Consider the following 24,489-nt stretch of genomic DNA (forward strand, 5'->3'; position numbering starts at 1 on the left):
CGCTGTGGATCCCAGATTGCTGTGTACTCCAGCTTCCCCCCAGCCACCAGAATGATGGGGTTTATTTTTTTTTTCTTTTACTTTGTTCTTCCTTTTTTGGTAAAGCATAAGTAAATCTGTCTATACCTACAGGTTTCCATGGCACTGTAACCTTACAGAGAGGGAGCAGCAGGGGAGGATCTGTGGATCTGTGCACGTCCACTGTGGAGCAGGCAGAGATAAATGGGGGTGCTTGGAGGGGATTGATGTGGTTGGAAGCAGCTCAGGACTGGTGAAAGGTGCCTCATCCCCAAGCTCAGCAGTGACTTTTGGCTTGGGTTAAACTGCCCAGCTGGCATTTGGAGACACACTCTGTGGGGTTCAGCCTGCTGAGCAGGGTCAGCTCCCAAAGGGCAGGGTCAGGGGATCAGACCTTTGCTCTCCCTGTGCCCTCAAGCCCTGCCTCAAGTGCTCCCCAAGGAGGAAGGGAGCATCCCTGTGTTCTGTGCATGGACAGAGGTCACACATGGGTCCTGCAGATGTCACAGCTCAAGGGCAGCCCTAGGGACATCCAGAGCCTCCTTCCCATGGGAAAATGCTCCTGCTGCCCTTTGTGCAGTGCCAGGACCCTTGGGCAGCCCCCAGGAGGGACATGGGGGTGCTCAGTTTTTGGGGGGGGGATGGCTGAGCGGGGCTGTGGGAAGGCTGGTGCTGCAGGGAAGGGAAGCAGAATGAGGTGCAAGGAGGGCTGCCCACTGCTCCCAGAGCCTGGCTGGGCTCAGCTGGGAGCCACCAGCACAGGCACGGGCAAGAGAGGAGCTGAGGGGGCTGCTCTGAAGAGATGGAAGTGGAGCCGAGCTCTGCCTGCCATCCTGAGGGCTGGAGGGGAGCTTTGCCTTGCATCCAACACATGGTCACCTTCTGAGATTCCTATGGGCAATGCTGAGCCCCCTCACCAGCCAGAGCCTTCCCACCCCATGCCATCCCATCCCATATCCCATATGCCATACCCCATCCCCATCCCATGGATCCCATCCCATATCCCATATCCCATATCCCATATCCCATATCCCATCCCATTATCCCATTGCATAGATTCCATTCCATGGATCCCATCCCATCCCCATTATCCCATCCAATGGATCCCATCCCATCCCCATTATCCTATCCAGTGGATCCCATCCCATCCCATCCCATCCCATCCCATCCCATCCCATCCCATCCCATCCCATCCCATCCCATCCCATCCCATCCCATGGATTCCATCCCATCCCATGGTTCCCATCCCATCCCATTATCCCATCCCATCCCATTATCCCGCTATCCCATCCCATCCCCTCTCTCCCCGGTCCCGCAGCCCTGGCTGTGCTCAGGGTGAGCAGAGCAGATCCGATCCCTCCCGGGGCCCTTCCCCGGCTGTCGCTGTCGCTGTCGCAGGTTGCGGTGCCCCTGCCGGAGCGGGATCAATTGGTACCGACCATTCCCCGAGCATCCCCTCCTCTGGCAGCCACAGCCTGCCGGCGCTGCTCTGGATACAAAGCAGCCACGCTCTGCCTCCTTCCTCCCGCATCCCGCTGGCCTCCTCCTCCTCCTCTTCCTCCTCCTCCTCCTCCTCCTCCCTGTTTGCTCGCTCTCTTTCTCCCCCGAACGCCAGGCTGCAGAAGGCAGAGCTGCGAGCCGGAGCACAGCGAGGAGCTCCCCGAGGCTGCTCTGGCCGAGCGAAACGCGGGCAGGGATGCGATGAAGCAGCGCCGTGCTCGCTGCCTGGATTAAGAAAGCAAGCATTTTTTTTTTTTAAAAAAAACCCTTAAACAAAGCCAGAAAAGCACCACAAAGCCGGACGCAACAAACGAGGCGGAAAGGGGGGAGAGAAGGAGGCGGAGGTTGCCGGATGGGCGAGGAGCCGCTTTGAATCGTGCCTCTGTTCGCAGGGATTAGAGCATGAATGGGAGCAGCTTCCCGGCCGCGATGGAGACAGAAGGCGGCTCCGGCTGCGCTCACAAGGTAACTCCGGCTGCCTCCTCCGGCTGCATGGCTGAGCCGAGCAGGACACGCATCCTTTCTGCCCGGGGTGTGTGTGTGGATGCAGAGGGCAGGGCACGGGAGGGAGCAGGAGATGCTCGGAGCGGTTTTTGCCTCCCCTCCCAGCGCAGTGAGAGGGCGCAGAGCGGGTCCGGGGGGCTGCGGTGCTGGAGATTCACTTTGCCCCCGCTTTGCCCGAGGACACCGAGCTGCTTTCCCCGGGGATCGCTCCAGGAGCTCCCAGCATCGCCCTCCCGACCCTGCGTGCCCCGGGGTCCCTGGGGCTCTCGGTGGCTCCGCATCCTCCCGAGCATCCGTGCACAATGAGGGGAGGGAGGTGAGAGGCCACCCGGAGTTGCTGCTCCCCTCCCTTGGTCATCCTCTGCCTTTTCTTCGCACCGGAGAGGGATGGGATGCAGGAGGAGGGGGAACTGGAATCGCTTTCATTCGTGCCAGCAGTGCCGGGAGCCAACTTTGAGGCTGCCTAAAGGGAAAAGCTTCCCGAGTGCTGTGGTTTACTGGGGGGAGAGGAGATGGCTGAGCAAGGCTCAGAGGAGGGATGTCTGTGTTGTGGCGTGGAGCGGGAGTGGGAGGGGATGAGAACCAGTGGTTGTGAGGGAGAAAGTCAGGGCTGATCAATGAAGCTGCCCACAGATGATGCTTTCCTCTCCCTGCTGGGCCTCTCTGTGACTCAGTTCCTGGGTCTCTGACCGTGAAACTCCGAATTTCTCTCAGTCAGGGCAGGCAGCACAACTTCAGACAGGGCTGGGAGGTGCCTTTAGCCAGATGTTGGGGAAAGCCCCGAGGAGAGCCCGATGTTCGCAGCCCCTCCCCAGTTATCCCCAGCGATCCGAGCCCTTTCCTGGCCATCCCTCGCTACCTCGGGCAGGATCCTGCTGCTGCCACATCCATTTGCTCCCATTCCCCTCCTCCCGTGCCTCCAGGGGCTGCTTGATGGCTCCTGGCACGGCGTTAGGAAGCGTTTGCTTTGATTGCTGAAATAACGACGTGTCCCAGAGGTCCCCACTGGTGCGAGCACATCCTGAGCCCCAGAGTGCCACCGGTCCCTGTCAGAGCCTGGCTGTGCAGGAACGGTAATGCAGGAACATTCAGGGAGTTTGTGGCCCAATGTGAGGCACTGGCAGACACTCTGGAGTCCCTTGCACTGCTCTGCACACTCTTGGATTTTTGGTGTCCCTGAGCATCCTCCTCAGTGAGTGGATTCCCCAGGATTTGGCTGGAAGGTCACAAGGGCTGGGGTTTCCTGGCTTACCTGGTAGAGATGGGGCTGGAAGGGTGTGGAGAGGAAAATGGAGGCACTGGGGAAAATATCCTCTTTCTGTGTGAAACTCCAAACTCTGGTGTCTGTGCCAGCCTTGAGGGATGTAGATGATGTTCTGGTGAAGGAATTCAAGAATTAGGAAGAATCTTTCTCCCAGCAGGGTTAATTCTGTGGTAGGAGCTTTGGAAATGGCCAAAGCCTGCAGGACAGTGGCTGTTGCTATAATGGGAAGGCAGCTGATCAATAATTTTATTTTCCTGTTTGAATATTTATGGGTGTGGGGAAGGCAGAGGAAGAAACATGCAGTCAGTGATGTTGGCTCTGGGTATGTTCCCATTCCAAAAGGATTTGAATTCCAATTCCTGGATTACAAATCCCTTCCTGCACCCCTCCATGGGCATTCCTGGGGGGATCCCTGCAGTGCCCTGACAGCTTCGGGGTGCAGAACAGGGGACACAAACCTCATGTTCTGCTTCTTCGGGTCAGAAAAGCCAGAGGGTCTCCATGAGGGTCTCCATGAGGGTCTCCCTCAGTGCAGGAGTCCCCAGGAGGAGAGGGGCAGAGCTTTCCCACCTGGCTTCCCAGAGTTTCCCATCCCATATCCCATCCCCATCCCCATCCCATAGATCCCATGTCCCATATCCCATATCCTGTATTCCATCCCATATCCCATCTCATCCCAGAGAAGGAATGAGTGAACAAGGTGCCCCAAGCCTTGCCGGGGCTGTCACCCTGTCTGTGCCACAGCTGGCACAGGGCAGTGCCACCAGAGCCCAGCCAGGCTCAGGGATGCTGGATTTCCTCTTCCCTGCCTGTTTGTGGTGCATCTTCCTGGGCTTTCTCTGCAGCTGTTGCACCTCTGGAGGCCAGGAGGGCTCTGAGTGCCCCCAGAGTGCAGGGCTGGGGGGGTTTCAGCATCCTCAGCCCTGCTGCATCCTCCTGGCAGCCCTCGGGGAGAGCTGGCCTAAGCTCACCAAGAATTCTTCCAGGACTGAAGTGTGAGCATGCACTCCCTCCTTGGCCAGGGCTGGCTGTCCCCAAAATGCTGCTTTCTGAGCCCAAAACAGGGCATCATCTGCCCCTTCAATCTCTTCCAGCCCTCTCCTGTTGCCACAGCACCTTGGGAAATGACAAAAGCTGTCTTAAAAAGGGACACTGGGGCAAATGCTGCATTTCATTTTTCAGTGGGTTTTGCAGATTTGCCCTTTGAGATGATTTTGCTCTGTCTTGCCCTTGTTTTATTTCTACTGGCTCTCAAAAAAAAAAAAAAAAAGTTGTGCAAAAAAAGCAATTTTTAGTTCCTCCAACAAAACCCAGTGGGCAGATCTGAATCCAGAGGAGGACAGGATGGGGTCCTTTCTTGCATTTCTGTGCATTTTCTGTGGCAGGGATGAGCAGTGCCAGAGGCTGCCTGGATTCCAGGGCTGCTTTTCAGCAAGATCCCTGACCTCTGGGGATGCAGCAAGCCTTGGTCAGCATCTTCCTCTGTGGCCCTCAGTGGTTTCCTCACCCTTTAGGCCTTCATTTCCTGGCTCAAAAAGTTCAGTGGGCTGCACTGTAAGTTGTGTTTAGCTGGAGGAGAATTTAGTGGGGCTTTGATGTCTTGTGTCCTGCTGTGGTCGCCACAAAATGCTGCCTTGGGAAGGCTGAGCTAGAGCAGAGGTTGGACAGAGCTAAAGAATAGAGCAGGGATTTATTAAAAGGATCTCCTCAATGGATGCACCTTGGGCAGCACCAGAGCCCAGCCAGGGCTGCACCCGAGATGAACCAAAATGGTCCCAAAATGAACCCAAGGTGAACCCAAATGGACCAAATGAAACCAAGAAGACCCAAATGGCCCCAAATGGCCCCAAAATGCACGAGCGCTCCCGGGGTCTCTCCCTTGGATCAGTTCTGCTCCATTTGCACCTTGCAGTTCATTGTCCCATTCCAGCTTTAGCCCATCAGTCCCACCCTGCTTGTTTTTCTCTCTCCAGCCCACGGGGTTTGTGCTCCTGGGCTGAGATTTGGATCATTTGTCCTTGGTGCCCAGCTGGAGCAGGAATTGTTTTGTCTCCCTGCTCTGTGCACAGAGCTCAGCATCCCCTGATGTGAACCCAGACCCACACACTAAAGCAGCACAGAATGTGAAAAATATAAAACCTAAAACCTGAAGCATCAGCTTCAACCCACCCCAAGGCAAAGCTTTTTCTGGGATCCATGTCCTTGGGAGGTGCCTCTGTGGCTCCTTTTTCTCTGGGATGTGTTTTCTCCTCATGTTCTGCCTGTGGAGATCCTGGATCAGCACCTGGCTGCACTTTGCTGCTGTGGTGGCAGGAGGAGTGACCCATGCCATGAGGGCTGAAGGGTGAGGATGGACTCTCCTTTTTCCTCCTGCATTCCTTGACTTCTTGTGTTTGGGTTGGCCATCAGGGCTGGATTCCCCTCCAGGAGCTGAGGAGGGATTTGCTGAGCAGAGACCATGGGACGGGGGCCATAATTAACCTCCATCTCCTGCTGGAGACACAAGGAGCAGCCCCAAGTGCTGGCAGTGCCACAGGGTGTGGGGCACTGGGGCATACATCTGCTCCAGCTGTGCTGGGAACCCCACATCCCCAGGGAATGACAGAGGGGGCAGAGAATTCCCAGTGCTGGGGAGCACATCCTGCTCTCTCAGTGCTGTGTCACAGAAATTCAGCCAGTTCAGCCCTCCTCCTACCCTTATCCCGCTCCCTCTGTGGGTTTTTTCATTGTACTTCCCAAAAGACTTTGTTCACAGGCTCAGGAAATGATTCCTGGGCAGGAATGCACCTTGGAGCACACTTCCACACCCATTTTCCATGCTGGAAGTGAGCTCCTTGCCCCTGCACAGTTCTGGGCAGGAATACACTTTAAAGCACACTTCCACGGCCATTTTTCCATCCTGAAAGTGAGTTCTTTCATTCCGCACTGTTCTGGACAGCAAAACACTTTGGAGCACATTTCCACACCCATTTTTCCATCTTGGAAGTGAGTTCCTTCCCTCTGCTCAGTTTTGAGCAGGAATACACTTTGGAGCACACTTCCACACCCATTTTTCCATGCTGGAAGAGTTCCTTCCCTCTGCACAAATCTGGTCAGGAATACACCTGGTAGCACATTTCCACACTCATTATTTCCATGCTGGAAGTGAGTTCCTTCCCCCTGCACAGTTCTGAGCAGTAAAACACCTCTGAGCACAATTCCACACCCATTTTTCCATCCTGGAAGGGAATTCTTTCATTCTGCACAGTTCTGGGCAGTAAAACACTTTGGAGCACATTTCCACACCCATTTTTCCATCCTGGAAGTGAGTTCCTTCCCCCTGCACAGTTCTGGGCAGGAATACACCTTAGAGCACACTTCCACATTATTTTTTTCCACCCTGGAAGTGAGTTCTTTCATTCTGCACAGTTCTGGGCAATAAAACACCTTGGAGCACATTTCCACACCCATTTTTTTTCCATGCTGGAAGAGTTCCTTCCCCCTGCTCAGTTCTGGGCTGGAATAGACCTTGGACCACATTTCCACACCCATTTTATTCCATGCTGGAGGTGAGTTCCTTCCCTCTGAGAAATTCTGAACAGTAAAACACTTTGGGGCACATTTCCACATCCATTTTTCCATCCTGGAAGTGAGTTTTTTCATTCTGCACAGTTCTGAACAGTAAAACACTTTGGGGCACATTTCTACATCCATTTTTCCATCCTGGAAGTGAGTTTTTTCATTCTGCACAGTTCTGGGCAGGAATACACCTTGTAGCACAATTCCACACCCATTTTTCCATCCTGGAAGTGAGTTTTTTCATTCTGCACTGTTCTGGACAGGAATACCCCTTGGAGCACATTTCCACACCCATTTTTCCATCCTGGAAGTGAGTTTTTTCATTCTGCACAGTTCTGGGCAGGAATACACCTTGTAGCACAATTCCACACCCATTTTTCCATCCTGGAAGTGAGTTCCATCCCCCTGCACAGCCCTGTGCAGTTTTCCTCCCTCTGTTCCTGCCCTGTCTGGGTACCACAGAGCCTTGAAGCCATTCCCAGCTGCAGTGGTGAAATCCCTCCAGCTCTGCTCTCCCTTGAGCCAACACAACACGATCTGCCTGCCTGTGACAGCAGAATAAATAGGAAATGCTCGAGATCCCCCTCCTGCTGCATCTGAGTTGTTCTCCTAAAGCCAGGACAGGAGCTAAGCTTCTGTCTAGGGATTTTTCTTGAAGAGCAATGCAGAGGGAATTGAAAGCTCAAAAGGAAAAGCCTGCTCACCTCCCAAAAATGGGGAAGCCTTTGCTTCAGTGTTCTGAAAATTGGGGTGTAGCCTCAGGTAGGTTCAGCTGTAAAGAAAAATAGGAATTTCCAGGGTGAAGCTCATCTGATCTAAAGGAATTCCCCTAAAATAGACCAAATTGCTGTTTGCAAAGAGAATTAAGGCAGGCAGCTCTGCTGAGGGGACCTCCCTGCTCCTGTGGCCCTGCAGGGAGCAGGAGAATGAGGAACACTTCACCCTCTGACAGGAGACAGAGCCATGGGATTTGTCTCAGTCTCCTTGCTGGACATCAGTCCTAAATGCCCTGCAGGTTCCTCTGCAGATGAAAGGCCAAAAAAAAAGACCAAAACCCAAAAAAAACCAAAAAAACACCAAAAAAAACAAAACAAAAAAGACCAAAAAAACCCCCAAATCCAATAAACACCACAAAAAACCAAACCAAAAAAAAAAACCCTAAAAAAAATACAAAAAAGAAAAAAGAAAAAAGAAAAAAACCCCTAAAACCAAACCAAAATAAAATAAAATAAAATAAAAATACATTTAAAAAATAACAAAAAAATCAAACAAAAAATAAATTAAAAAAAAATAAAAAAAAAATAAAAAAGGCTACTCCTGGAGAAACACCCCGAGTCTGCCTCACCTTCCATTGAGCTGGAAAGAGCCCAGAGCAGAAGGAGGGATGCTGGGGCTCTGCTCTGCATTTCATGAATGGATGAATGTAGAGACACAAGAGGGGATTTGGAGGGGATTTGGAAGCCTGCTCCAGGATTTGTCTGGCACACAGAGCATTTATAATACTTCCAGCATTATCATAACATAATGCCAGCGTGATTTGGGGCCCGCTCGGGCTCTCAGTGAATAAAGAGCAGCGCTCCTGTCACCATCAGGGGACAGGGATCGCACTTGGGATGAGTTGGGGTTTGCATGGTCCAGATTCTTGTCCCGGTGGCCCCAAGCAGGATGGGGATGCTCTGGGGTGCTGCTGTGAGGGACTGGGGCTGCTGGAGGTGTCAATATGAGAGTGAGTGGGTCTGGTGTTTGTTGGTGATGGAGAGAGATTGGGAAAATGACCTGGTGATCAAAATCTGATTTTATTGTGGATACAAACACTGATATACTATTTCAGGGAGACTAGTGATGTGGACTACAATGATTAGGTTAAAATCACACAAAATTATGCATATAACAACATCTCTGGCTTGCAGGGTTTAATGGGATTTTATTTTTCTAGTAAATCTGTTTGATTGAGTCTTCTTGCAATCCAGGTCTAATTTTGAAAGTTCCCTTTGCTTTTGCCAAGGCATCCTGTTATCAAATCTCTGATGTTAACCAGGTCCAAATCCATCATCTGTTTTGTGTCCCCCAACATTCCAACACCCAGATGAAGGAAGGAATGACGAATCTGACTCCGTGTTCTCAGAAAGCGAATTCATTATTTTATGATACTATATTATATAAAAGAATACTAAACCAAACTATACTAAAGAATACAGAAAGGATACAGACAGAAGGCTGGAAAGAATAATAATAATAACTCGTGACTCTTTTATAGATAAGATACAATAAACAACCTTGAGATGGAGAAATGAAGAGCTCTGAGTCTTTCTTCAAGATCCAGGCTGGGAAAAGAGAATTTTGAACTTTTCTTGGGGTCACTGTGAGCAGCAGAGATCCCAACATTTGGCAGGAGCTGAGGGACCCTGAGGGACACCAGGCAGGGGTGAGAGGGAGGCTGGCAGGGCTGCTCCTCCTGTCCATCACAGAATAACCACAAATCTCCCAAAAATGAGGGATCCAAGCCAGAGTAGATCCCCTCTCCTCTCCCTGAGCAACCAGCAGAAGGGATTTTGTCAGGCTGGGTGCACTCTGACCAGCGAGAGCACCTGCAGACATTTGGGGAGGGGGCAGGAGCTGAGGGACCCTGAGGGACATGGGGCAGTGATGAGGGGGAGCCTGGCAGGGCTGCTCCTCCTGTCCCACACAGAATAACCATAAATCCCCCAAAAATGAGGGATCCAAGCCCTCTCCTGTCCCTGAGCTCAGGCTGGGAAGGGAGCAGCCAGCAGAAGGGATTTTGTCAGGCTGGGTGCAGTACCTGGAGACTGGTTTGGCTCATGAATAACTTGATATTTCTCCTGAATAATAGATGCACGTGATGGCTGCTGAGGCAGGGCTGGGAGGGGGCTGGGTGCCTCAAGGAGGGAGGGAGGGAGGATGGGGCTGAGCTGGGCTGAGCTGGGGGCTGGAAAAGGGGCAGAGGGGATGTTTGGGTGTGAATGGGTGTGACTGAGGCAGACAGGGGGCTTGGCTGGTGGTTTTGTGTAGTCTCCATATATACAATATATTATTTATATATACAATATATATAAATCATATATTTTTACATAAATATACACTTATGTACTCCTGCAGTCAGCAGGAGGAGTATATCTAAGTGTATATTTATATAAAAATATATGATTTATATATATTGTATATATGTATATATATTATATTCTATAATTACATTATATATGCATTACATTATATTACATTATGTATACATTCAATATAAAAAATCTATATTTTTATATATAGATTATATTAAAAATGTATATAGACAGTATATAATATTGTCTATTATATACATTATATATGTACACATAATACATATATAATATGTATTATATATGACAATATATCAATAATATATATCAATAATTATATATTAATAATATTATATTAATAATACATTCATAATATGCATTATTATATGTATTATAGATATGTAGTACATTATATATGCATGATGTATTATATTATATATGATATATTATATATATCATATATATTATATTATATTATATTATATTATATTATATTATATTATATTATATTATATTATATTATATTATATCATATAAATCATATATATCATATAATATAATATATCATATCATATATCATGTCATGTCATGTCATATCATATATGTATTATATATTATTAGAGCAATACAGCACTGCCCAGCTTGGGCTCTGGGGCTAGGGAAGGTGAATATTTGTAATTTGCACAATTTAAAGAATTCTAATTTATTATTTAAAATTTTATTTTAAAAATGTTTGCAAATATTTGCCAGCTCTCTGCCTCCAGAGGGGCTTCCCTGGCTGTGTCCATGGCAGGGGAGCAATGTTTAAATCACAGGGGCTGTGAATAAATCCCAGCACAGTTTCTGCTGTGGGTCAGGACATTCCTGACCTGGGCAGGTTTGGGACAGTGCAGAGAGAGCTGTGGGGGTTTTGGGGGTTCGGGGTGTGCTCAGAGCAGCAGGATGCTGTGAGAGGCAGCCTCTCTCTTCCTTGAGAGACAGCTCTCACCTGACTTTCTAGTGGCACGCTCTGCTTCTAATTTGGGAGAGAGGGAAGGAGAATCTGGCACAAGGCTGCCACCTCTGAGAGGCTGCCAGGCACTGTGTGGCACTGCCTGCCTGCTCCCTGCAGCCTGGCATGCAGGAATATTCCCTCCCTCCTGCCACGCCTTGTGACGGTGTTCACAGGGGTTCCAGGATGAGGGAAGAGATGAGGATCTGACCCCATGTTTCAGAAGGCTTGATTTATTATTTTATGATATATTTAATATTAAAACTATACTAAAAGTATAGAAGAAAATGTTTCATCAGAAGAACAGAATGGAAAGAATGACAACAAAAGCTTCTGTCTCAGACAGAGTCTGAGCCAGCTGACTGTGATTGGCCATTAATTAGAAACAACCACATGAGACCAATCACAGATGCACCTGTTGCATTCCACAGCAGCAGATAACCATTGTTTACATTTTGTTCCTGAGGCCTTTCAGCTTCTCAGAAGGAAAAATCCCAAGGAAAGGATTTTCCATAAAAGATATCTGTGACAGTGCCTGGCTCCCAAGGAGGATGCAGAGCTCAGGAGAGGCTGCTCTGGGTGCTGTGGGCTGGCAGGGACAGCGCAGGGTTTATTCAGATGGGCTCTGATCCACTTGGATGAACAGCTGCTGGTTAAGGAGATTGGAGCCACACAAGTCACTGCTGATGAATAATTCTGCCAGTGTCTTTCCTATAATAGTGTCACATTCAGCAGGCATGACTCGGATGTATTCATCTTCCCAGAGCGTGCAGCTCCTGGAGTGACCTCCTGTGAGGCTTTGGAAGTGTTGTCTTCTGTTTGTCACATCAAGGAGCATCACTCCTGACATGATTTTTAGCAGAGACAAAAAATTACGAGTGCTGAAATGGGGAGTATTGGAAAGATGGGTTGGAAGCTGTGTGGAAAAGGACAATTCTGAGAGCTCAGCTCACTCCTGGGTGGCCCGGTTTGAAGCCTCATCTCCCTTGGAGTCAGTTATTCTAAGTTATTCGTTCCTTTAGCTCTGAAATTCTCCCAAGTGCAAGCAGCCAGAGCTCAGAGAGGAGCACAGGGAAGGGGCCTGGCTGGCACAGCTGTGAACAAACCCACTGTGAGATGAATCCTCAGCAGCAAGGGGGATCTGCCTGGATCCTGCAGGTGGAAATTGTGTCTCTGCCTCCCGCCTGGCCTCAGGAAAGAGGAAAAAAGGCAATAAAAGGTGCCTGTCTATAAATAAAGCCCAATTTCTGCCCTTTGTGGAGGCTGTGGCATTGAGACGATGCAGGAATTAGGTGCTGAGCTCAGGGAAATGCTGCACACCATAAATGTGTCCCTGTTTTGGGGGTTTTGAACTTGCAGGCCAAGTGTGGGAAGGGAGCAGGGGGACTTGAGCTCTGTCCCTTGGCTTTGGGTGACAGCTGTGAAGCCACTGGTGACAAAGGACTGGTGTCAATCCCCTGAAGCTGTCACCCCACACGTGCACCTCCTTCCTTCCACCCATTTGCCTCCTGAAAATGCTGCCAGCACTGTTTCTGTCCTGTTTGTCTCATTCCAGAAGGCTCTAAAGGTAAGAGGCTCAGAGTTAATAAATAACTCACCTGAGAGCCTGGGTTATCTCAGGGCAGAGCAGGGTGGGAGCCCTGTAGGGCTGGGACCCTGAGCACAGAGCCTGTGGGGTGGGGAACAATCCCAAATGTGGGATGGGATCAGCCTGTGGGGTGGGGAAAAATCCAAATGTGGGATGGGATCAGCCTGTGGGGCTGGACAGAATCCACATTTGGGATGGGATCAGCCTGTGGAGTAGGGAACAATCCCAAATGTGGGATGGGATCAGCCTGTGGGGTGGGGTAAAATCCACATTTGGGATGGGATCTGCCTGTGGAGTGGGGAAGCATCCACATTTGGGATGGGATCAGCCTGTGCCCTCTCTGCTGCTCCTGCTGTGGGACACTTGCAGCCTGTAAATCTTGGGGTGCTTCTCAAAGCTGAGCTACACTGTGGGGATGTGGGAAAAGGGGATCAGGGAGTGCAGGGAATCCTGTTCCAGAGGCAGGGTGGGAATCCATGGCTTCACTCTGTGCTGAGAACCAGCACACTCAGAGAGGCTGAGACAGAAAATTCTCTTTTTTCTCAGCATGACAGCGACTGGGAGGACCAGGAGTGCCCAGATGTCCTCCCTGATGTGCCACATCCCCATTTCCATAGCCTGCATTTCCCAGGGAGCCCCAATCCCTGGAGCTGCAGTGGCCCCATGCAGCGCTTTCAGAGCCCATGCAGTTCTGCTTCCTCCCTCTCTGTCTCAACCATCATTTCTGCTCTGGCTCATTATCAACTGAGTCAATGAGTTTAGTAACTGATGTTTTCAAAGATTAGTCATCTATAGGAATGACATTTGAAAGACTGACAGCTCCAATCAAATCACAAGGGCTGCTCTTGTGCTTGAAGTTGTTTAATTAAAATAGAAAAAGGTAAAATCAACCTGACTAATTGCGTGTGGTACAGCTGAGGGAAGCACAGACGTGGTCCTGGGAAGGAGGGAGCTGCCAGGGTTGGTGGGGTGTGGGTTGGGCAGCCCTGAAGGGAGAGAGGGATGGATGTTCCCTCAGCCCTGCTCCCTCCTTGGGCAGGGCCTGCTCTCTGCCAGGCAGGGCTGGTGACAGTGGTAATAATAATAATAATGACAACGCTGTGATTTGCCTGGTTGATTTGAGATGTGCCATAATTACTGCGTGATTACAATATTCTTAGAGCAGGGTTTACAACCCCCCCCAGCTCCTCAGAGCTCCCCAAGGGCTCATCTGGCACCTCACCTTGCAAGCAAAGCCTGCAGGGGAGTCTGGGTGTTGCTGGGATATTTTATGAAAAATCCGTTTGCCAGGATTGCTTCTCCTGGCAAGATGAAAAGCTTCAGCTTCTCCATGTTCTGCTCCTCTGGAATGTGATTTAGAGAATTATTTACTTAGCATGAGAATTGTTTTTAATTAATGGCCAATCACAGCCAGCTGTGTGAGACTCTGGTCAGTCATGGGTTTTTATTATTCATTCTTGTTCAGCCTTCTGATGTCTCCTTTCTCTGTCTTTAGTATAGTTTTAGTGTAGCATATATAATATGTAATATCATATCATATCACATAATGTAATATAATATGACATATAATATGACATATAATATAATATGACATAATATGACAATATAATATAATATAATATAATATAATATAATATAATATAATATAATATAATATAATATAATATAATATAATATAATATAATATAATATAATATAATATAATATAATATAATATAATATAATATTATCAGCCTTCTGAGAACTTGAAGTCAAATTCTCATCTCTCACCTCGTCCAGGGGACCTCTCAACACCCCAATATCTGGGTGTCCCTGAGGCAGCTCTGGTTTTGCCAGGTGAAGGCTGTGTGCCCTCAGCCAGCTGTAGATCAGAGTTTTCTGCTGCTGAGACTCTCTGGGGGAGTATTTGGTGGCAGGATGGTGCTTGGCCAAGCAGGACAGGCTTTTCCAAGGGCTGAGGATGCTCCTGGGAAGGGCAGGGGCTGGGGAGTGATGCTGGCACTTGGGGATGCTTTTCTTCCTGTGACAACCTCGTGCTCACTGAGGTATGAGGTGTGCAGTGCTCAGCTTCATCCTGGCTCCAGCTTCTGCTTTGATGCCTTTTGGGGCTTCCTAAAACAGAGGCCAGGCAAAATAAGGAGAATAAAAAGCAGATTTATTTGTTGAAGGGCCTTCAGGTACATTTAGGACAGACAAAACCCACCCAAAAAGAGACAATGGGTCACAGGTTTCACACTTTTATAAGTTTGGTCCATTTGCATTTTGGGGCTGAATCTGCCAATTCCAGCTTCAGCTAATGAAGTCATTGACCCCAAGTTTGCTGCCCCCAACTCCCTTTTGTTCCCATCTCTGGGCCCTGAGGCAGTGAGGTGTCCTTGATTGCCAGGCCTGGAGAGGAATTGTTGTGTCTGCCCCAAATGGGGAAGCAGCAGCTCCCACTGTGTGTGGAGTTTGGAGTTCTGCACTAAAGAACTGCAGGGTTACAAATAGATGGAAAATATAAAAGCTGAAATCCTAAGGCACCAGTTTGGCTCCTCCATTTCTCATTCAGAAAATCTTGTACCTTGAGTGATTCTAAATTCAGGAGAAATGACATTTTCCAGGCCATAGGATTGGGCTCTGTCAGCATTGGTGCCTCTGCCATGGCTGTGCTCAGTCCCTGAGCTCCCTGAGCCTGAAATTCCTGGCCAGAATTGGGCAGCTATTTCCATCTCACCTCCAGAGCAGGCTGAGGTGAGCTGAGCCAAAATAACTCAGCCCCAGAGAAGGCAGAGTCAGCACCAGGCTGGGGCTGGAAGCTGGACAAGGCTGAACATTCATCCTGTGCCTTTCCCTCGGAGAGCCAAATCCCATTTCCTCAGGCAGGGCTGGAGCAGCTCGGGTTTATTGAATTGGCACAGGGGGATTTGTGCTGGTGGGAGAGAAGGAATCATTCCCTGCCAAACCTCTCACATGGAATGGGCCAAGTTATCCTGGGGATGCCTTGAGAAGGCTGAGCTAGAACAGAGATTGGACAGAGTTAATGAATAAAGCAGGGATTTATTAAAAGGCCTCCATGGATGCACCTTGGGCAGCACAAGAGCCCAGCCAGGGCTGCACCCAAGATGAACAAAAATGGTCACAAAATGAACCCAAGATGAACCAAAATGGTCCCAAAATGAACCCAAGATGAACCAAAATGGTCCCAAAATGCACGAGCGCTCCCGGGCTCTCTCCCTTGGATCAGTTTGCTCTCATTTGCACCTTGCAGTTCATTGTCCCATTCCAGCTTTAGCCCCTGCAGTCCCACCCTGCTTGTTTTTCTCTCTCCAGCCCACGGGGTTTGTGCTCCTGGGCTGAGATTTGGATCATTTGTCCTTGGTGCCCAGCTGGAGCAGGAATTGTTTTGTCTCCCTGCTCTGTGCACAGAGCTCATCATCCCCTGATGTGAACCCAGACCCACACACTAAAGCAGCACAGAATCTGAAAATATAAAAGTTAAACCTGAGGCATCACTGACATGTCAAAGTTTCCCAGGCAGGCAGAAGTTCACATTCCCTGGGGAAAAAGCTGGAAGAGCAAAGGGTGATAAGAGCACCCTGTGTGCTCCTTTGAGCAGGGCCAGCAGGCTCAGAATTTGGGCAGGGAGCAAAAATCCACACAGGAGACCATTTAAAAATGACCTTCCAAGCAGGGTGTGTAGGTTTGTGGCTGCACTAATGCACTGCAGGACTGCAAGCACCAATTGATTGTGCTGCAAGTTGCCTGAATTATAGTTAGGCATCTGCTTAATCATGCCAAATTCTCCCCCCTTACTTCCCTTTCCACGCTATGGCGTCAGAGAATCAATGTTAATTCTTCAGTCCCATTAGTGACTCCTCTTTGGGCACCCACACTGAGCAGGGATCAGGATTTGTGCCTCATCCCTTTAAAAGAACCATCTAACAGGGATGGGAGCTGGGAATTTTCTCTCTAAGCTGATGGAGTGGCTGATTTCTTGTCCAGCTGCTGAGCTGGGAGCTCTGAGTGCCACTCTGAGCTCTGCTGGAGTTTCCTGAAAGGCCACGGGAGTGAAAACCTGCTGGGAATATTCCTGTTGGTGCCTTTTTGGGCTGCCTAAAAACAGAGGCCAGGCAAAATTAAGAGAATAAAAAGCAGTTCTATTTATTCAAGGGCCTTCAGGTACATTTAGGACAGACAAAACCCACCCAAAAATGGACAATGAGTCATGGGTTTCACACTTTTATAAGTTTGGTCCATCTGCATTTTGGTGGTCAATCTGCCAATTCCAGCTTCAGCTAATGAAGTCATTGACCCCAAGTTTGCTGCCCCCAACTCCCTTTTGTTTCCATCTCTGGGCCCTGAGGCAGTGAGGTGTCCTTGACTGCCAGGCCTGGAGAGGAATTGTTGTGTCTGCCCAGAATGGGGAAGCAGCAGCTCCCACTGTGTGTGGGGTTTGGAGTTCTGCACTAAAGAACTGCAGGGTTACAAATAGATGGAAAATATAATAATATATTATTGCAGAATAGAATAGAATAGAATAGAATTATTATTGTTGCTGCTATTATTATTATTATTATTTTTCTTATTTAGATTAAAAATATAAAAGCAAAAATCTTAAGATTTCAGTGTGACTGGCACTGCTACACCATGAATCTGTTCCTGCAGTGCTGGAATGAGCTCTGGTGTTGTTGGGACAGGAGGGGACAAGGACTCTGGCTCGGGGAGCAGCAGTGACACTGGGGGCCTTGCAGCTCTGCAGTGTAAAGGTGGTTTGCAATAAATCAGGAATTTAAACATGAGTTTACCCAGATGTCACAACAGGACATGAAATGAATGACACACACAGAAGCTGAGATGTCCAAGGTAAAAAGAGAGCAGTTTATTTCTGAACTCCAATATTTATAGACTTTCAAAAGTGACCATGGATTGGAGGATGAAATTGCCACCTCCCCAACCACGTCGGTCAAACCAACAGCCCATCAATTCTCCAAAAAGAAATGCAAAACAATCATTATTCAATGAAACTCCATTACGAAAATGTAAACAGCAGAAGGCTTGGAAGAACTTTAGAAGAACAGGGTGACACTCAGAGAGTGTTCAGCTGAAATTCCCAGAGTGGCTGCTCTGGGGGCTTCTGACCATCACAGCTGCTCCTTGCAGTTCTTGCAGCTCTGCTCCTCTGCCCAGCCCTGAGCTGCACCTGGGAGGAGGCGCAGGGAGGTGATGCCAGCTGGATATTCACAGCACTGGAATTCCAGAGTGCCTCACTCTGCCCAGGCAAGGAATTCTCCTGCCTGTCTGGAGCATCTCCCAGCCTGGGCATTGCTCAATGTCCAGCAGCTCCTGCACAGCAGTTTCTGCTTCACCTCTGTCTTCAGGGACTGGTGCCTGCAGCAGCTGCTGCTGTTTCTAAAAGTGATGGAGAATTTGGATGTCTTCATGGTTTTTTTTTAAAAAAACGCACCTTTAAGATATTTGATGTTAGCTATTGAAAAGAGAATAATCATGTTGTTAAGAACTAAATCCCTTTTTAAGGTGATTTAGTTCTAAAAAGTTCCCTTTTCAGAGGACTCAGTGGTGGCTTTCTGCAGTGGGAGAGGGAACTTGCTCACAGCTCTGCGAGCTTCTTTCTCCCCTTTTCTTTCATACATTAGAATCAGGTTATTAATAACTCCTTTTTAAATAGAGCAGGATTTATTTTCTTCCAGGGGTTGGGAAGAGCTCTTTAATTAAAAGTGAGTGCTGATGGCTGTGGGGCTGCTGAGCTGCTGCCAGGTGATACCAAGGTGTGTCCCACCCAGGAGAGCAGCCTCACCTCCAGGTCTGCAGTGGAGAATTTTGGGATTTGGGAGATAAATTGAGTCCTTGTGGCTTGCTGGGCACAGCTCTTCTTGTTTGAGGGTTGGATTTGTGAATTTGCCAGAGGTTTGGATTGTGAATTTGTCCCACCAGCCCAGAGCTACCCACAGAATTCTGCACCAATAGTTCACAGAGGATATAAAAGTTTTGTTTGTTTTCTTAGGGTTCCTTGTGTACAGGGGGAAAGGAAAGGAAAGGAAAGGAAAGGAAAGGAAAGGAAAGGAAAGGAAAGGAAAGGAAAGGAAAGGAAAGGAAAGGAAAGGAAAGGAAAGGAAAGGAAAGGAAAGGAAAGGGAAAGGAAAGGGGAAAGGAAAGGAAAGGAAGGAAGGAAAGGGGAAAGGAAAGGGGAAAGGAAAGGGGAAAGGAAAGGGGAAAGGAAGAAGGGGAAAGGAAAGGGGGAAAGGAAAGGGGGAAAGGAAAGGGGAAAGGGAAGGGAAAAGGAAAGGGAAAAGGAAAGGGAAAGGGAAAGGGAAAGGAAAGGGAAGGGAAGGGAAAGGGAAAGGAAAGGGAAAGGGAAAGGAAAGAGAAAGGGAAAGGGAAAGGAAAGGGAAAGGAAAGGGAAAGGGAAAGGAAAGGGAAAGGAAGGAAAGGAAACATTTGGCTTGATGATTCAGCCTTGCACATCCTGGGAAAATGCAGTTTGCTGGCCTGCAGGTTGGAAAGATGAGCTTTTTCCTCTGGAAAATTGTGGTTTGGTCATTGTGACCTGCCACCTGCTCCCATGAGGTGTCACGTGGCAGCTCCTGCCTCCAAACCCCTCGGACAAAGCATATGCAAAGCCTATTATGGAGCTGTGGAATTGAGCCTGATCTCATGGAAATTGGGTCATCCTTTGTTAATGTCACTTTTTCAGATCCATGGGAGTCAGCAGTGCACACACACTCGGTGCAATGCAGAGCACAGAGGTGGAAATGGAGACCTGGCAATGTGTCTGATGTGGGCTGGGCTGAGCAGAGGGGACAGCTCGAGGTGTGCTGTGTCACCAGATGAGGAGAGCTGGATGAGAAACCCTTAAATGAGAGAATTGTTGGAGCATTTCCACCAGCAACCTTAACAAAAATCCACCAACTTTTCCCAAAGCAAAGCAACTCCCAGCTGCCTTTCTATTTTGGGAGTGGGCTGTTAGTCAAACAGCTTTTTATCTCGGGAGAAATTCTTCTTAAAAACCATGTGAGAAGTGCAGCCCTTCATCAGAGAGGACTGGGGGCAGGAAAGGCCCCCTCACCCCACACCTGAGTCAAGGCACAGCTTTCCTGGTGTTGCCAATGCTGGCAGAGCAGAGCATCCTCTGTCTGACAGATGAGGAATGCCATGGTTGACTCACAATTAAAAGGAAAACATTATGGATATGTTATGAGAAGTTTTATATATTTTTAGATTATATATAAATAGCCTATATATATTATAACTATTATATACTATAGTTTTAATAGTTATATATAATAGTTATAATATATATAGTTATATATAATAATATATAAAATATATATATTTATATATCTATATAAAATATTTATTTATTATGTTTATTATATTTATAATATATATTTCATTATATTTAATATAGATATAAATATATATTCTATATAATAAATAATATATATATTATGGATAATAGTTATATATAACTATTATATATTATATATATAGTTACGTGTAACCATTATACATATATCATATATTATATATAGTCATATATAACTATTATATATATTATATATAATATATATTATATAGTTACATATAACTATTATATATATTATATGTAGCTATTATAACTATATATTATAACTATTATGTATAACTATTATAATTAAGTATATTATAATTATATATATTATAACTATTATATATAAAAACTATATAGGTCATATTTATAACTATAACTAGCTATATTTATATAGGTTTATCGTTATGTTTTACCCCCCCTTGTGTTGTTATTATGGGGTGCCCTGGGTTTGGGACATTTGGGAAGGTGGGATTGTTACCATGGCAGCTCCTGACCTCCAATCTATATTTAGGGCAGTGATTTCCACGCCTGGACAGCAAAGAATGAGTTGATGGACACAACTTTGGGAGAGCTAAAGGGTTAAAAAGCAAAATCTCCATTGTGTGGGTGAGCACTTGGTGAGGAAAATCCTCTGCTCCCAGCACTGTAATATTTTCTCTATTCAGTCTGCAGTTGTATTTTTGATAAGGTTTTAATAAACCCTTTCAGTTTCTGGAAGTGAGCAGCATTTCTCACATCTGGGAGCAGGAAGGGTCCCTGAATCTGGTGCCATTCCCTGGTGAGGCTGTGCCAGCACCCAGCACCCACGGCAGCCTCACCACTGCTGGTGCCAAGGGTGTGTGACACATTTTTTGCTCCTGCTTTGCTTGGCACAAGAAGGCTGCAAAGCTCAGGTTCAGCCCTTTCCAAAATCATTTAATAAAAAGATTCCTGCTTTTTCCAGCCTTGGAAAAGATCCCTTTGCAGCAGCAAGGACAGAAGTGCAGTGCCTGTAATAAAGGAGAAATCTGGACAGCACTTGGGCACTGTGGTGATGGCTGCAATGTGAGAGCCTGTCCAGGAAAACAAACACATTTAGGGCAATAAATCCAATATTTTCAGGCTTTCCCAGGAGGTGCACCTTGCTGTTGGAAGCAGTGGAGCCTTGGGACTGTGTCACAGCATAAGAGCAGTGCCACCACAGCTCCTGTCCTGATTGTACCAGGGAGGGGGGATTAATCTGGAGAAGAGAAAGTTTCTGATGCTTGTTAAAATTTGGCTGAAGCTCTGAAACTCAAGGGGTTTTATGTTTTCCAAACTGGTGGGTGGTTCATTCTAATTCTGGATATGCAGTTTATTCACATACACAACTAATCCTTTTTTGAATCCTGTTAAGTTCTTGTTCTTCTCAGTATCCTGTGGCAATAAGTTCCAGCAGCTAATTGTGCTTGTGTTGAGCTCCCTTGATCCACTTTACTCATGCTTGCTTTAAAATTTAAGTGTTGTTCTGAGGAGCTTGGTTAATTTTTTTTTTTTTTTGTGGGAGATAATCTGTGTTCTTGATCCCATTTGTGGGTCAGGCTGGAAGGGAAGGGTGGGTTGGGTTTTGCCTCAGCTGTTGCAAGATCAAGAGAATTTTGTGCCTCAGTTTCTGTTGCAGTTTGGAAAACACAAGGAATGGCTCTGTAGGCAAGGCAAGGGGTTTGTAGGGGAAGCTGGAGAAAATATTGAGTGAAAAAACAGCCCCCAGAGGCTGAGCTTCCTTACCAGGCTTCTCCAGCATCTCTGGGTTTCTGAAATCTAAAAAAATAAACCAACCTAAAAAACCCTAACCAAATTAAAAAAAACATAAAAAGAAGAATTCAGTATTTCTGTATTCTGGCCATAGGTATTATTTCAATTTTTAAAAGAAGGAAACAAATGCTGGGTGAGGGGATGATGCAAAGCCTCACCCTCCATTGCATCATTGGCTCCAAAATTTGGATTCTCATGGATGTATCTGGGTCTCCTCTAGCTGGAATGATTCTCCTGGAGACCTGAAACATTTCTGGTCATTCTCTTTCCCTCTGCTGACTTGCAGTCTGAGGTTTGTGCTGCACAGATCAGCTCAGGGATGGCCATTCCCCCTCAGAGCTGTCTGGAAGGGCTGACCTGAAAATCCTCTGTCCTTTTGTCCCCTGGATTGGGAGAATCTGAGCTTGAAAACACCACTCCTGATTAAACCCTCCAAGAAGCAGCAATTCTGTGAGCTCATTACTCAGTTCTGGCTATGTTCTGCTTAATAACTAAACACTAATTAGCTGCACAGTTTTGCTACTATACTTATAATAGCCCCCATTAAAGTTATGGGGTTTTTAGGCAGTAATGGCTTACAGAGTAATTAACGAGCAAGAGGCTTTTATTACTACCTTTATTTTTAGCCTGTGCTTTACAAGCCTGTTCTGCCAAACACCAAAAATCTTAAACAGAGGCTTGGAATGCCCATCCCCTGCCAGGCAGTGTGATAAAGAGCAGGGATGAGTGTGGAGCACCTGGAGCTCCAGAATCCTGAAATTCCAGACTGGTTTGGGTCGAAAGGAACTTAAATCTCATCCAGTCCCACCCCTGCCATGGGCAGGGCGCTCCCACTGTCCCAGGTTGGTCTCAACCCCATCCAGCCTTGTCCTGACCCAGCCTTGTCCCCAGGGTCTGCTGGGCTGTGACCACCCCGTGCCTCAGTTTCCCCCTCTGGGAAGGGGGCAGGACATCCCTGGGGTTGATTTCTGTGTCAGGCACCTGTCTGTGAATTCACAAGGGTTTTTGGGGTCACAGGGCTCGTGGGTTGAGATGGGCAGAGCAGAGAGACCAGCCCTGTCTTGTGCCACTCCAACATCATTTCTCAGCAAGGATCAGACCCAGCTGCTGTTTCAAAAGTGGAAGGAACCCTGATTTTAGATTTTGGGAGGGAAAAGCTTTTGGTGAGAATCTCCTGAAGTGTGAGTGTTTATTTTCTTGCTGCTCCAGAATCCCGAAATTCCAGACTGGTTTGGGTTGAAAGGAACTTAAATCTCATCCAGTCCCACCCCTGCCATGGGCAGGGATGCTCCCACTGTCCCAGGTTGGTCGCAGCCCCATCCAGCCTTGTCCTGACCCAGCCTTGTCCCCAGGGTTTGCTGTGCTGTGACCACCCCGTGCCTCAGTTTCCCCCTCCAGGAAGGGGGCAGGATATCCCTGCACTCACATTTCTGGGGCTGATTTCTGTGCCAGGCACCTGTCTGTGAATTCAGATGGGTTTTGGGGTCACAGGGCTTGTGGGTTGAGGTGGGCAGAGCAGAGGGACCAACTCTGTCTTGTCTCAGTCCAATACCATTTTTCAGCAGAGATCAAACCTAGCTGCTGTTACAAAAGTAGAAGGAATCCTGATTTCAGATTTTAGGAGGGGAAAGCTTTTAGTGACAATCTCCTGAAGTGTGAGTGTTTATTTTCTTTGCAAAGCTTTTGTTGCAGGTTTTGGCAGCATCTGTTTGTTATTTCCTGGCTTGTTTGAAGCACAACAAAACAATGTTTGCTACGTTTGTTTGGGGAATTTTTTTGGGTGTATATTTTTTTTCACATCTAGACAATGTTTTTACTCCAGTAAGATGTATAGGTAGAAATTCAAATCAAGCCTTTCTTTAGTTTAACATTTTCTAAATCACTTCTCTTCAGTGTGGGCAAACCAAGGATTAATGACACTGGGGCTGAGCAGCCCCAGAGGAGGAATGAAGGTAAAACTGCCTATAAAGGTTGCAGATCAAATCACTCGTTCCTATGGCAAGTGTCAGAGCTGATGCCAATTAACTTGATTTAAAAAAAGAACCTTCAGTGTTTAATAATCCAGCATGTTACTAACACGTGGCTCCAGGATTTATTAAAGCTTTTTTTATTAGATCAGTGCCCTTTCCCTGTTGTCATTCCTCGACACCATTGCCCTCTGCCGGAGGATGGGGATCTCTTTCATCTTGTGGCACCCAATTCTTCCCAAAACCGTGCAAAACTCCTTTGTTTTAGGAGTATTTAACCCCTAAAATCACTTGCATTTGAGCCAGTGATTTGTGGCTTGCACATCACTTTTCAAAAGTGGAAAAAAAACCCAAAAGGCAGGATACTTTCTGTAGTGGAAAATGGAGCTTGATTGTTGTAATTGATGTTTAAATTTGTTCCTTCTCCTTCATTTCCCTGGGGAAGAGGAGACAGGGGAAGTTTAAAAGTGACAATCTGAATTAAGCAGGTTTTGTTTCAAACAGGTTCAGTGAGAAAAGGAGAGTGCTGTTGTGATGGGGAAGGGGTGGAGTGAATGCCCTGAAGAGGAGCATCATTTTTCTCAAATCAGTTTTTGTTTCATGCCACAAACAGCAACAAAAATCCTTGCATGGCTTTGTCAACAAGGGAATTTTAGGATTTAGGGCAAGCCCTCTGTCCTGGGCTGTGATCACCAGCAGTGTAAAATCACAGGCTGCCATGTAATTCCTGGCTGGTGTTGTTCACAGGAGGAAATGGATTTCACCTTTGGCACATGCTGAGAGGGGAGCATGGCTTTGTGACACTGAGAGCTGGTGTCACCTCACACTGAGGCATCAGGGTGTGGAGAGGGAAGCTTGGAATCCTCTGGATGGAGATTTCACAGCGCTCACTGTGACCGTGTTC

The 24,489-nt window shown here is 47.4% G+C and overlaps 1 protein-coding gene across 5 annotated transcripts in view; it reads left to right on the forward strand.

Moving 5' to 3' along the window:
- Window positions 1-1,344: 1,344 nt before the first annotated feature.
- The window catches only part of B3GAT1 (beta-1,3-glucuronyltransferase 1), a 45,119-nt gene continuing 21,974 nt past the window's right edge, over window positions 1,345-24,489 (forward strand). For 2 of the 5 annotated variants that reach the window (XM_064732077.1, XM_064732078.1), the window contains exon 1: window positions 1,960-1,983. The gene's annotated coding sequence lies outside the window, so the exon portion shown is untranslated. Of the gene's footprint in view, window positions 1,984-24,489 lie in introns of all 5 variants that reach the window. The other 3 variants (XM_064732080.1, XM_064732079.1, XM_064732081.1) reach the window with 3 other exon arrangements.

Source organism: Zonotrichia leucophrys, chromosome 24 (assembly GCF_028769735.1).
Source record: "Zonotrichia leucophrys gambelii isolate GWCS_2022_RI chromosome 24, RI_Zleu_2.0, whole genome shotgun sequence".
Classification (NCBI taxonomy): Eukaryota; Metazoa; Chordata; class Aves; order Passeriformes; family Passerellidae; genus Zonotrichia; species Zonotrichia leucophrys.